This window comes from Pseudoliparis swirei, chromosome 16, assembly GCF_029220125.1.
Source record: "Pseudoliparis swirei isolate HS2019 ecotype Mariana Trench chromosome 16, NWPU_hadal_v1, whole genome shotgun sequence".
NCBI lineage: Eukaryota > Metazoa > Chordata > Actinopteri > Perciformes > Liparidae > Pseudoliparis > Pseudoliparis swirei.
In genome coordinates this window covers 21,941,861-21,953,907 of record NC_079403.1, presented here as the reverse complement: position 1 = coordinate 21,953,907, position 12,047 = coordinate 21,941,861, and the positions used below count along the sequence as shown (strand labels likewise).

Genomic DNA, 12,047 nt, shown 5'->3' with positions numbered 1-12,047 from the left:
TCTGAGATCTAAATATCTTAATTAGATCTGTAAAAACTCACGTTAGTGCCGATGTCGTTAAACGTCCAGGAAGAAAACTAATAATAAGAGTCCCGCCCAGCTGATCCGGGTCCACTATACTAAATCCAGACGGCATCCTCCTGTCTCACCACGGTGTGACAGATGCACACATTCTGGTTCAACCCTTCACTGCCTGGCCCAACATCATGAACTGGTCCTCAAAGGTCTCCTCAAGGAAAACCTCTGTAGACGCTGGGCTCGCCATCTTTGGCTCGTCACAATCCACCCCGTGGCGTCCTCCGGCCGTGCTGCCGACCACGATGCGAGACTCATTCTGAGGGAATGGGAATCGATCCCTGGATAATTTTTTCCAGGGATAAATGGCTGAGATGAGTTCAGTAATAGAGAGGGAAAGATTCAATTTATAAATCACTTCTAACTTACCAAGGAGCTCGGGGAAACTCGCTAATGTATCATGGCCCTTGTTTGAGACCTAAACAATAGCACTCTGTACGACTCTTTTTATTGTATTTTATTATTCGATTGCATCTTACTTATTTTTTACTGTTTTCATTATTTATATTGTATTAATTTTTCTTAATTTCCTTTTCTGGACATGTACTTAGTTTACTCGAGTTTTTTTCATTGATTAAATCATTAAAAATATATATTGGAGAAAAAAAAGATCACAAAAGCAATAATGTGATATAAATCAAAATTAGCAAAAAAGCAATACACCATGTAAACAGAAGCTCTATTTTTATATATTTTTTCTGCTTAGCATAATCAAATATGGGCAACTCAGCGGCGAGGTGAGGAGTGACACGGCCAACGACACGCTGCCGTGTCGGCCGGGGGGAGTTCGTGAAGTTTTTGTTTTAGTGAAGGCGACGCCGGCACGATAGAAAATGGCCACTTTCTAGCATTCGACTCAAAAGTTCTTCTGATTTGACGGGAGACTCGCGGATGGATGATTGGAGTCAGGGAGTTGAAGTGGCCGGCTGGCGGTGCGGCCGAGTGTTTGTGGGGGGAAGTGGAGTTGTAAAGGTTAGCGGGATGACTTCACACGCCGCAGGGACGTCCGGCGCCGCCTCGGGGGCTCAACACAAATAATGTCACTGCTTTAGCTCTAAGTGAGAGGCTTTGCTGCCCTGACATGAATACAATTATGTGGAGAATGATGCGCATGCACATACACACACAAACAGACACACACACACACACGATGCACATGCAGGGGTCTGGCATCCACGGCTGGACAGGAGTTGGCAGCCTCGGCTGCAGAGCAAGGTCACTTCAAGGTGATTTATGAATGAACCACGCTACTCTCCAAAAGACACACACACACACACACACACACACACACACACACACACACACACACACACACACACACACACACACACACACACACACACACACACACACACACACACACACACACACACACACACACACACACACACACACACACACACACACACACATGCACACACGCTATAAGACTGACATTTTTTTGGGCTATCCTTAAAACTGACATCTAAATCCCCTGCATGCTACGGCAGACATCGTTTTAGTTGCCATGGCGACGCTGTCACATGGCAGCTGCAGCAGCCGGGTGGGAGGCTGTGTGTTTATGCTGCTTGGGATATTTCCGCTTGCCAATATTGATCTCTAAATATAGGCCCACTAATTAAGTTTTGTTCTCTTCTTCTCTGCTTTTCAACTGCTTTTGTCTTGATTTCAATATTTAAAACAACATTTAGAGTTCTAGTTCAATATATTCATACAAACCCTTTATCCCGACACTCTTTTAGGGCGTCGCAACTTAAACACTAAGTGATTAAAAATCAATAAAGCTTTTGTGGGATGAAAAAGATAGAGAGCACAGGGAAACACGGCATCCTGCCACCATTTGACGTCCAGTAGAAAAGAAAAGACCAACAAAGCCAATACAGTTCTTTGCAATTGACCCATTGCGAAGCTCCGCCCCCTCGCTGCTACTCGTAGTCCATCTATTGACCAGGTGAGTTGTCTGTGTTACACTGTTTGACATTCTGAAACACACTGTTCGTCAATAAATACACAATAATACATGAGACACTATTAATATGTGGTCAGGCAGGCCACAGGCAGCCTGCAATTAAGGACCCGGGAAAAAGGGGCGGAGCTTCTAAAAAAAGGGTGGGAAGCTCACCTAAGCTTTTTCTCCCTGGGTAGTCAAACACCTGAGAGCAGCTGAGGCCTTGTTGGGGGACTCATTGGGTAAGCGCTTTATTTTTGTGCATATTCCAAAAGCATGATTGTAGAAATATGACATCATCTTTTAAGTTCATTGTACTAAATCATAAATGTGTTTCTCAGTCTCTGTGTTCGGTGAGGGACGCTAACGTGGAGGAATGGCTTAAGAGACTCCAGAGAACTCACTTGCATGTTTTCCAACTGGGGGAGGGGCCTGTGTTCCACCAATAGAGAGTCCTTGAACCACCGCGTTGGAGGAGCCATATACAGGACTGTCTCAGAAAATTAGAATATTGTGATGAAGTTCTTTATTTTCTGTAATGCAATTAAAAAAACAAAAATGTCATGCATTCTGGATTCATTACAAATCAACTGAAATATTGCAAGCCTTTTATTCTTTTAATATTGCTGATTATGTCTTACAGCTTAAGAAAACTCAAATATCCTATCTCTAAATATTAGAATATCATGAAAAAGTATACTAGTAGGGTATTAAACAAATCACTTGAATTGTCTAATTAACTCGAAACACCTGCAAGGGTTTCCTGAGCCTTGACAAACACTCAGCTGTTATAAATCTTTTTTTTTACTTGGTCTGAGGAAATATTAAAATTTTATGAGATAGGATTTTAGAGTTTTCTTAAGCTGTAAGCCATAATCAGCAATATTAAAAGAATAAAAGGCTTGCAATATTTCAGTTGATTTGTAATGAATCCAGAATGCATGACATTTTTGTTTTTTTAATTGCATTACAGAAAATAAAGAACTTTATCACAATATTCTAATTTTCTGAGACAGTCCTGTATTTTGCATTGGCATTTTATTATTGTGCCACGTAAACAGGTACATTTGGTTTGGTTTATTGTGATTATTTACCATTTGTGTGATTTAATTCTACACTGACCTCCCTGTGCAGTGTAGACCCACATGATTTACTTTCCAGTTTGTGCATTTTTATGTATGAAACTACAGTTTACTCATCGATAAAACCTGTGTTTTTGGTGCAGTAGTCTCTGGCTCCAGTTTACTCTGGTATTGTGTGGGGTGTATCCCCGGGTCACACAGAAAACTTAAAGCCTATGTGTTGTTTAATAAACATTGCTATTGGAATACCACAATCAATGACCAATCACCTGTACCCATAATGCACTTAGAAAACAGAGCTTTAACACTATAAATGAGATTCATGTTAGCTATTTGGTGTGAACAACAATGGAGGAGAATCTGGAGAGAGGGTTTGAAGATGCTCATTGTGTCTAATACTGTTCTGAGTAAATGAGTATTGACAATAAACATTGTATTTGTGTATCTTCATTTACAGCAGGCTACTCGTAAAAAGGACTCTTAGTAACCGTCACTTCAATGTGCAGTTGGCATGTGGAGTGTATGCATTATGAAATTATGGAATAATGTTGAAATGGATGTAAGACTGGTGAACTCCTTTTTGGTTTTCAAGGGAATTATTTATAAAACAATTCTTGAGAGTTATAAATGTAATTAAAAACGTATTAATAAGGAAGATGTATGTGGTAGTATATATAAATATATTTTGTTTTTTATTTTGTTTATTGTTGTTTTTGTTTTTTGTGGTTTTATTTTCTTCTTTATTTTATATTAATTTTCTGATTTATTTTGATTTCAATTTAGGATAGGAATTTATAAGCATTTTTTTACTTCTACCTATACCTTTTCAGTCTTTCTCTTTTGTATATTATATAGGACAATATTGTATTGTATTTGATTTGATTGACTGAATAAAAAATACAAACAAACAAATTAAATGTTTGTTTTTGCCAGAGATAGATATTCTGTGTAAATGTTTTCTGTTTGTGTGTGCAGAGAGGTTTATAGTTTTAGAAATTGTGTTTCAGCAATTGCATAAAAATCCTGTAATGTTGGTCTATGTTATCTGCCATCTGGATGACCTTTAGCCAATCAATGACATTCAACCACACATACATGGGTATGTCATACGTTTTAGATGCCAATAAAATAGGACTCAAAGCAGACATCGAATGGTTGTCAGATTTCTACTCTTCTTCAATCTACACATCACATATAATAGAACCAACTTTTAGACGCATTTTGGCACTTTGACTGCTTTAGATTGATATAAATGTGACCTGAGGAGCTCATGATTCAACACTCTATTGTTACTGGTTAGCAACAAAGGTTTCTGGGGAACATCTGTACAGCTACAAGTTTCTCTTAGACTAAACAGCCAAATACCATTCTGATCTTTGCTGATGCAGCTCTTTTTTCAAAGAAACTTTCCCCCAGTTCAACCATTAGTCTCATCCTGTCCTTACTCTTCATTATTCCGAACTTGTATGATACAACCCATAATGCATTACTGCTGTAGAGCCCCCTGACATGAAGATGTTTAGCAGGTCCCTTCAGAAGTACATTATAACCAATCTAATTTGAACCTCTCAATGTTGCTAGAGGACTGGTCGGGGGATACGTGGCATCATGATTAATTTACTGTGGACCATGAATGTGTGTACCACATTTCACAACAACCAGTCCAATAATTTTTGAGATACTTGAGAAATGGAAAAGTCTGCGGTGTTCATCATGTGAACACACTATGAATGTCCACCAATGAGTGTGCCCTTCCATCCAGAAGAATAAGTCAATGTATTAACCTACTGGTAGGGTGAGACGAAGGGTCAGAGGAGCCTATGAATACATCCTCTGGGAACCTTGACTCGCTGTATCACATTTCACTGAATCATAAATGTCAACCTCTTGGTGGCACCAGAAGACCTTTTAGGGATTCGCCAAAGTAAACGTAGCGTTATCCTCCGATGACCATGAATGTCTGAGTACAGTTGTGCAGCAATCCATCAATTAGTTGGTTACATATTTCAGGGTTGATACACATGTTGATTCAATGGATTTCCATGACTTTAAAGCAGATTTCCATTACCAAACATTGTGAAATCTCGGTGTACACACATGTATAACCTTAAATGACACAAATGTATGAGACAATAGTTTGATTAAAAGAATATATATATATATATATATATATATGTTTATTCTTTTCATCAAACTGTGTAATTGAACATATGAATATAAAAAATGTCCATGACTTTTCCAAAACTTTTTGGAACTTAATTTTTTTAAATTCCATGACTTTTCCAGGTATTCCATGACTGTTTGAACCTTGATATTTCCATCTGGACCAAATGTGTACACCGGGCCGTCCAGTAGACATTATCACTAGCGCCAATAGAGCAGCTAAAAATGCCTCTTGGATAAGAAAGCAAGAAATAATCCGGGCCACCAATACTGAAGCTAGTTCCAGAGGTAATCGCGAAAACAAAACGAGGCTCCATACAACCGTCTAAAACCATCTTCAAGAAGCCGTGTGGTTGGTGGGTGCAAATGAAGGGACAAGGACATGTTTCACCCCCTCCCCACTCCACTTCCAGCAGAAGATAATTGGCTGAGTTTATAGCCTGTCTTGTCTCCGGGTTTGATGTGTGTGTCGGGGCCAAGTTAATTAAATCCTTCTGATTAATCTGCACTGCAGTGAGTTCCTTCTCCAAAAGCAAAAAAGGGGGGGGGGAGGGGGGGGGACACAGATTACAAGAGCGTTGGAATGCAAAGGAAAGGCGTCTGCTGAGATGGAGAAAAAAACCGTTACCTTTCCTACTCAGCCAATGACGGGGCTCGGCTGGAAAGCCTCACGCAGCGTCCAACCGAAAGAGCGCCATCCCATCCAAAATGAAATAACCAATCACGGGGACCCTCCGGCGAGCACCAAGGGGCGGTCCGCGGGATGTAATTTCCTTTTCGCAATCTATCAGATGAAGTTGCTGCCAATATTAGCAGTAAATAAATCTGATTGCTGAAACAAGTCGCGCTGGTATCAATTACACACGATGGAAACGTAAATGGAGAAGGCCGGATGAGGAAAACTACTGATGCAAATACTAAGGAAAAGTGATTCATGCGTCTTATTAAGTGGGGCGAGTTGTAACTCTAATCCGTCAATTAAAATGAGAATGAAGTTAATGAAATTGAAAATACAATACTCCATCTCTATTGTAACCCAAGACAAACAGCGTATTGATAAACTCTGAAGGCTAACTGATATTAGAGCTGAAATGATGAGGCAATTAAGCGAGCGGTCAGCCGACAACTCTATTGCATCCATCCATTATCTTTTAACCGCTTATCAGGGTCACGGGGGGACTGCAGACAGTCCCGGCTGACATCGGGCGAAGGTCGCCAGCCAATCACAGGGCTCGTATAGCTTCCCTTTTTTCCCTGTGAAAGGGTTTTTTCTATTTCTTGGAAGTTGTTCCTGATCCGATGTGAGATCCTGGGTCAGGGATGTCGTAGGTGTAATGAAGCCCTTTGAGGCAAAATCGTAATTTGTGATATCGGGCTATACAAAATAAACAAAATTGAATTGAATATAGAGACGGGCAATCCTTCCCACTCACAATCACACCTATGGGTAATTTAGAGCAATCAATTAGCTCCGCTGCATATCTTTGGGCTGCGAGAGGAAGCGGGGGAACCCGGTGGAGAACCCATGCCGTCACGGGGGAACACGCAGAAGGACCGTCCAGCCCTCTCGCTACGAGGAGACAGCGGGCGCCACCCCGACAACTATGTGGCTAATTGATTCTGGCAAATAATGCCAAATATGGACTGAATCCACTTTCTCGCACACGGTATGAATCTTGCTGTTAAATGTCAGCGTAAACTCAATATATTTGAGTTTCAGAGAGAACAAGATGAGCGATTTGCAGACTGGAAATCGAATGGATGTTTTTTGGTAGTACCCTTTCATTCACAAAATAAACTATCGGCCTAATACTCTGTGAATAATCAAAGTTATTTCTAGTAATCAACAAGGTAAGAAATGAAACGGCATCAATGTCATGGAGTAGGTGTCGACAAACATTTCTTATTGGGATTCATAGTGAACTTATCCACTGGCAGCTGTAGAGCAGATCAACCAGACTTTTAAAAGCGCAGCCTCTCCAGTGCGCCTGTGGAACGCCTGCGTGCGCAACCAACCGTTGATTTTGGGTTCACGATATTTTAAAAAATGAAGGAAAGAGTACGGCGAATACCAATATCTATTCCGCGAATTGTGTCTCGATGGCGAGCGCTTTCAGTTGCACTTCCGACCGAGCGGGAGTCGGTTGGAGTCGTGTTTCGATTTAGAATTATAAAGATCGTCGTAATTAAATACCGCCGTCTCGTCGGAAAAACAGGAAGGAAAGCCCGCCTCCTGCTCCGATTGGCTGCCTTGGGCCTCTTGCTTGATCTGATTGGCTGCCTTGGCCGAGTGTGACATTGACGAGGGGTGCGCCTCCGCGCCTCGCGCTTAAAGTTGAGAATATTTTAACTTTTAAGCTCGCCTGAAAAACGCAAAAAAAAACGTGCCTCGTGGCATTTAAAAGGCGCGCCTAATGGTTTTGCTTGCGACGCGTTTCTGAGAGTCGCATCTGGTGTGATCGAGCCCTCACTGTATCTTTTTACTTTTTAATGCACAGCTTCCGCAGTCTTGTTGTCATCTTGAGGTTGCCGAGAAGAAATAGTACCGTATCTGTCTTTTTTTATTTTTCCCCTGGCTTAACCCTCCTGTTACCTTTAGGGTCAATTTGACCCCATTCAATGTTTAATGTCTTTGGGGTCAATTTGACCCCAGGCTGTTTTTCACTGTGTCAAACATATACGAAATATCAACTTTTTAATATATTTAAAGGGCTATTTAGGTAGTCAACAAACAAACATAAAGTACCTCACACTTAAACTTGGGAAACAATATTAATTCTAATAATTTTCTGGAGGTTTTAATTGCTGGGGTCAAATTGACCCCGAGGGTGAAATATGTTAGTAAATGTAAAGGTAACAGGAGGGTTAAACAAATAACGGACATATGAACCAGTGAGCTTCAGAGGTGCTGTGAGGTGGAATTTGTTACTTTTGGCTCCAGCTCCATATTTACTGCACAGACATCAGAGGGATATCATCTTCCCCTCTAACGCTCAGCAAGAAAAGCAAATGAGCTCACAACACGTGAAACTGTTCTTCTAACTTGGCCGACACCGACACTTCTCTTCTACAAAACATCTGCTGGACATTTGAACATCGGTATCGCGTGTTGCCGAGTAGAACATGCATCTGTACTTCCGGTACCTCCGGTCATCCCATCTGTGCCGCCGCTCCGAAGATATAAAACTCGGACGCATAACACGGTTGGCGTCCGAGAATGATCAGACTCCCGTCGCCCTGCGAGCCCGTTTACTTCCATGTTCCTCTTAGAACGTGGGCTCATTGGCCCGGGAGGCTCGTCCCTGCATCTACCCTGACGGCACATTCAAACTGACGAGAGAAGGCCTTCAACATCCACGAGCACAAGCACGTTCATTCATCCTCCTCCCCCACAAAACACACACACATACACACATAGCAGTGGCAGTAAACTGGGATCAGGTTTTTGGGACTTTTGCCTTTGACTGCAGTGCATTATCTCCCCCCCCCCCCTCAGTTTTTCCCCATTTAAAAGCCTGCAGCGTAGTTGGACTGAGCAAAGATCCACACGAGGGATGGCGACGAGCGAGTAAACGAAGTCCTAAGCAGAGGGGGGAGCGCTAACGTGTAATGCAGCCCGCCGAGGGTGAAAAATAGTGTGATGAAGTGACGGAGGGGGTAGAGATTAGAGGAGAGAGAGAGAGAGAGAGAGAGAGAGAGAGAGAGGTTGGGGGTGTTTATCATGCCGGGGCTGTAGGAGGCTGCGCTGCAGATGGAGCCGCCGGGCCATTTAGGAGCCACTGTGTGTTGCAGTAGGAATAATTAGCGTGGCATCCGAGGCCGTGTCGCAAAAAATAACGGGACGTGGGGGAAAAAAAGGGGGGGCGGCCGAATGAGGAAAGAGAGGAGTCGCCTTTTCTCTCCCATCTCGAGGAAAAAGGAGGAGCAGCTCCTCCTCTGGGTGCTGTGAAGCCTTCAAGCCGGGGATAAAAAGGCTGTCGTCTGCACAGGTGGAGGCCGGCTGCAGGGAAGACCGCAAACTGTGGACGCCCCCCGTAATCGGCTGATAACTAGATGAGCTTTTATTCCCACTTCACTGATCTGAAGACAGAGTGTGCAGCCGTGCTCGTGGCTCTGCGGAGCTGCACTGCAGGGCTCGAAGCCAACATGGCGGCTATAGTGTGGCTAACGCTGCTCGCGTAATGTTTACGATATTCAAGACGCGGACTGCATCGAAGAATTGGACGTCGTCACGACGATGTCGCCCTTTGGTTTGTAAGGACGGTCTTGGATTGACGCCTTTTTGAAGCATTTTTGCTGTCGCCATCTTGGTTTCTTTTTTCAACCAGAAGAGGTTGAACACACTGATTATGGCCTTTTTAGGCACAAATACAACTTTCCTGAATGTATTCAGGGTTCTTACACATTTTGACCAATGGATTTCCATGACTTTTCATGACTTTTCCATGACTTTAAACCAAATTTCCATGACCACACTGAAATCTCGGTATAAACATGAACATTTTAGAAAATGTTGCGTATTGAGAGCGTACGCCGGCTTATATTTTGAGCGTCTTTCTTTAAATATTGAATCGGGTCAAAATGACCCGAAGGCAACACAAGGGTTAAAAAATATATTAATTATTTCAAACTCGGCGTAAATGAACACGTGATTATAACAAATGTCCATGACTTTTCCAAAACTTTGATGATTTAAGTTTTTTTCCATGACTTTTCCAGGCCTGGAAAAGACCATTTTAAAATTCCATGACTTTTCCAGATTTTCCATGACCGTACGAACCCTGTGTATAGCACACTGGCAGTTTTTAAATTGAAAGATAAAGACACACCCCACAAATAATTTAGCATTCACAACCCAAGTTGTCAAGACATATTATTCAAAACATCATCAATGTCGGCCGGCTTCGTCATCTGTAGCCGTCTGCATCCGTTCAAAAACATGGTGCCAGTCCATCTCGTAGGTGTTGGGGATCACCAGCATACGTAGGCGGTATCCTCTCGGGACCATGAACGTCAGTTGACAAGTCCACGGCCACCGATCCAATAGTTATTGATCCGTCTGGTCCAGAGCGGTGAACAGACAGACCCACAAAAAGCCAAACGGCTCTCCCTCCAGCGATGCCGCCAGCATGGCTCAAAGTTCAGCTCAAATAAACCGGATGTGAACGTGAAGTGAAACGTGCTTCGTGAGTGAGTGAGGTGTGTTTTATTGTACCGAGGGTCAGACCAACCCATTTGGGGCTAGATTAGTATTTCCTAATGCAAATAATCCTCAACAGCAGTGAAGGCTTATTCATTTGGGAATAAGCACCACATTTCAGGAAGTGACCAGGTCCTGCATTATGACATCTCTTTGTCTGTACGGTATCATTGACATGGAAAATAAAGATTGTTTAACTTGATTACTTATTAGCCTTACTTTCTTGAATAATCCATTCATGATTTGGTCGGTAGAATCCAAAACGCTGTGACGCCTCCCACTCAGCCTCAGCTGTGGGACTGTGACCAAAGCCCTCATTATTAAACCACGTGTTGATTAATCTTTACAATAATCGTATTAGTCTTCTCGCTTTAATCCTGATGCCTCTTTCTGGAAACTAAACCATCAGTGAGAAGATTGGCTTTTTCCTATTGTGTATTTTTTTTATTAATGCCTGCTATATTGTTGCCACCGGGTCCAATTGTGGTGAAATTGGATGAAATAATGCAGGTTCACGACAAAGTCCTTCAGCTCAGACTCCAGCAGGGGGACCAGCCCTAGATGCAGACCCAGATCCGGCTTCACTGTGGCGCTGGATGTCATCACCCCCCATTAGCATCTCTGTGTGTGAACTGTAATGTTGAAAACACCAACAGGATTTGATGTGTGAGAGGAAGCTAACCAGCTGGAACAATTCTTAGCAATTCCAATTCAAAGGAACCTAACGACAGTCACGAGACAGTCACGAGACCGAACTCGTGACTGTAGAGCAGCTCGGGAGCTGAAGCCAGAGAAAGAAGAAAGGGAGAAAAAAAACCCACACGTGTGGTTTTGAGGCAACGCTGCATTGTGGAACGACTCCTTGGCCACAGTGTGCAGCTTCAGAGCCGCGTTGCCACGCCGACGTCGCCACGCCGACGTCGCCACGTGTGCTATCATCAGGACCGGTAGCGAGATGCTACGCTCGGCGATCACAATCACACCTGAGATGTTGAACTGTGTTTTATGCCACTAACTGGTACCGGCGTGCGACTTCACCCAGAACCGCAAACCGACACGTTCACCCCCCTCCCTCCTCCCCTCCCCCCCTCCCCCCCCGTCTTTATGCTAGGCTAGGCAAACCCGATACTTCCTAAAATGCCCAACTCTGCCCTTTATATTGCCACTGACTCCTCGGTCGACCAATCGATCGATGAGCCAATCATTTCAGGGCACAAATGGAACACCCCCGTGTCCCCCCCTCCCCCTCTTTGTCTTTAAGAAAAACCCGGTGCCAACGCTGTTACCAGGGCAACTGGTGAACAAACTGCTTCCGAGACAATTTCCAGTCTAATAATAACTGATCGCGGCGAATGTAAATTACCCACAAAGACACAAAGACACAAAGACACTGCCCTTTGCCCAGAGGAAACTGGGGCGGCTTTGAGTCACCGGGCCACTGCTGTGGTTTTTAACAGACATGTCCATCCTTTCTCTCTCACACACACACACACACTGGCTGCAGCCGGACACAGATCTGTAGCCTACTGTATCGTCTCATTGAACTGTGCCTCTCAGTCCACATGACCGGATTGCCATG

The 12,047-nt window shown here is 43.3% G+C and overlaps 1 protein-coding gene across 6 annotated transcripts in view; it reads right to left on the bottom strand.

The window, feature by feature from the left end:
- adgrb1a (adhesion G protein-coupled receptor B1a) overlaps nucleotides 1-12,047 on the bottom strand; it is a 164,242-nt gene that overhangs the window by 31,555 nt on the left and 120,640 nt on the right. The window lies entirely within an intron of this gene.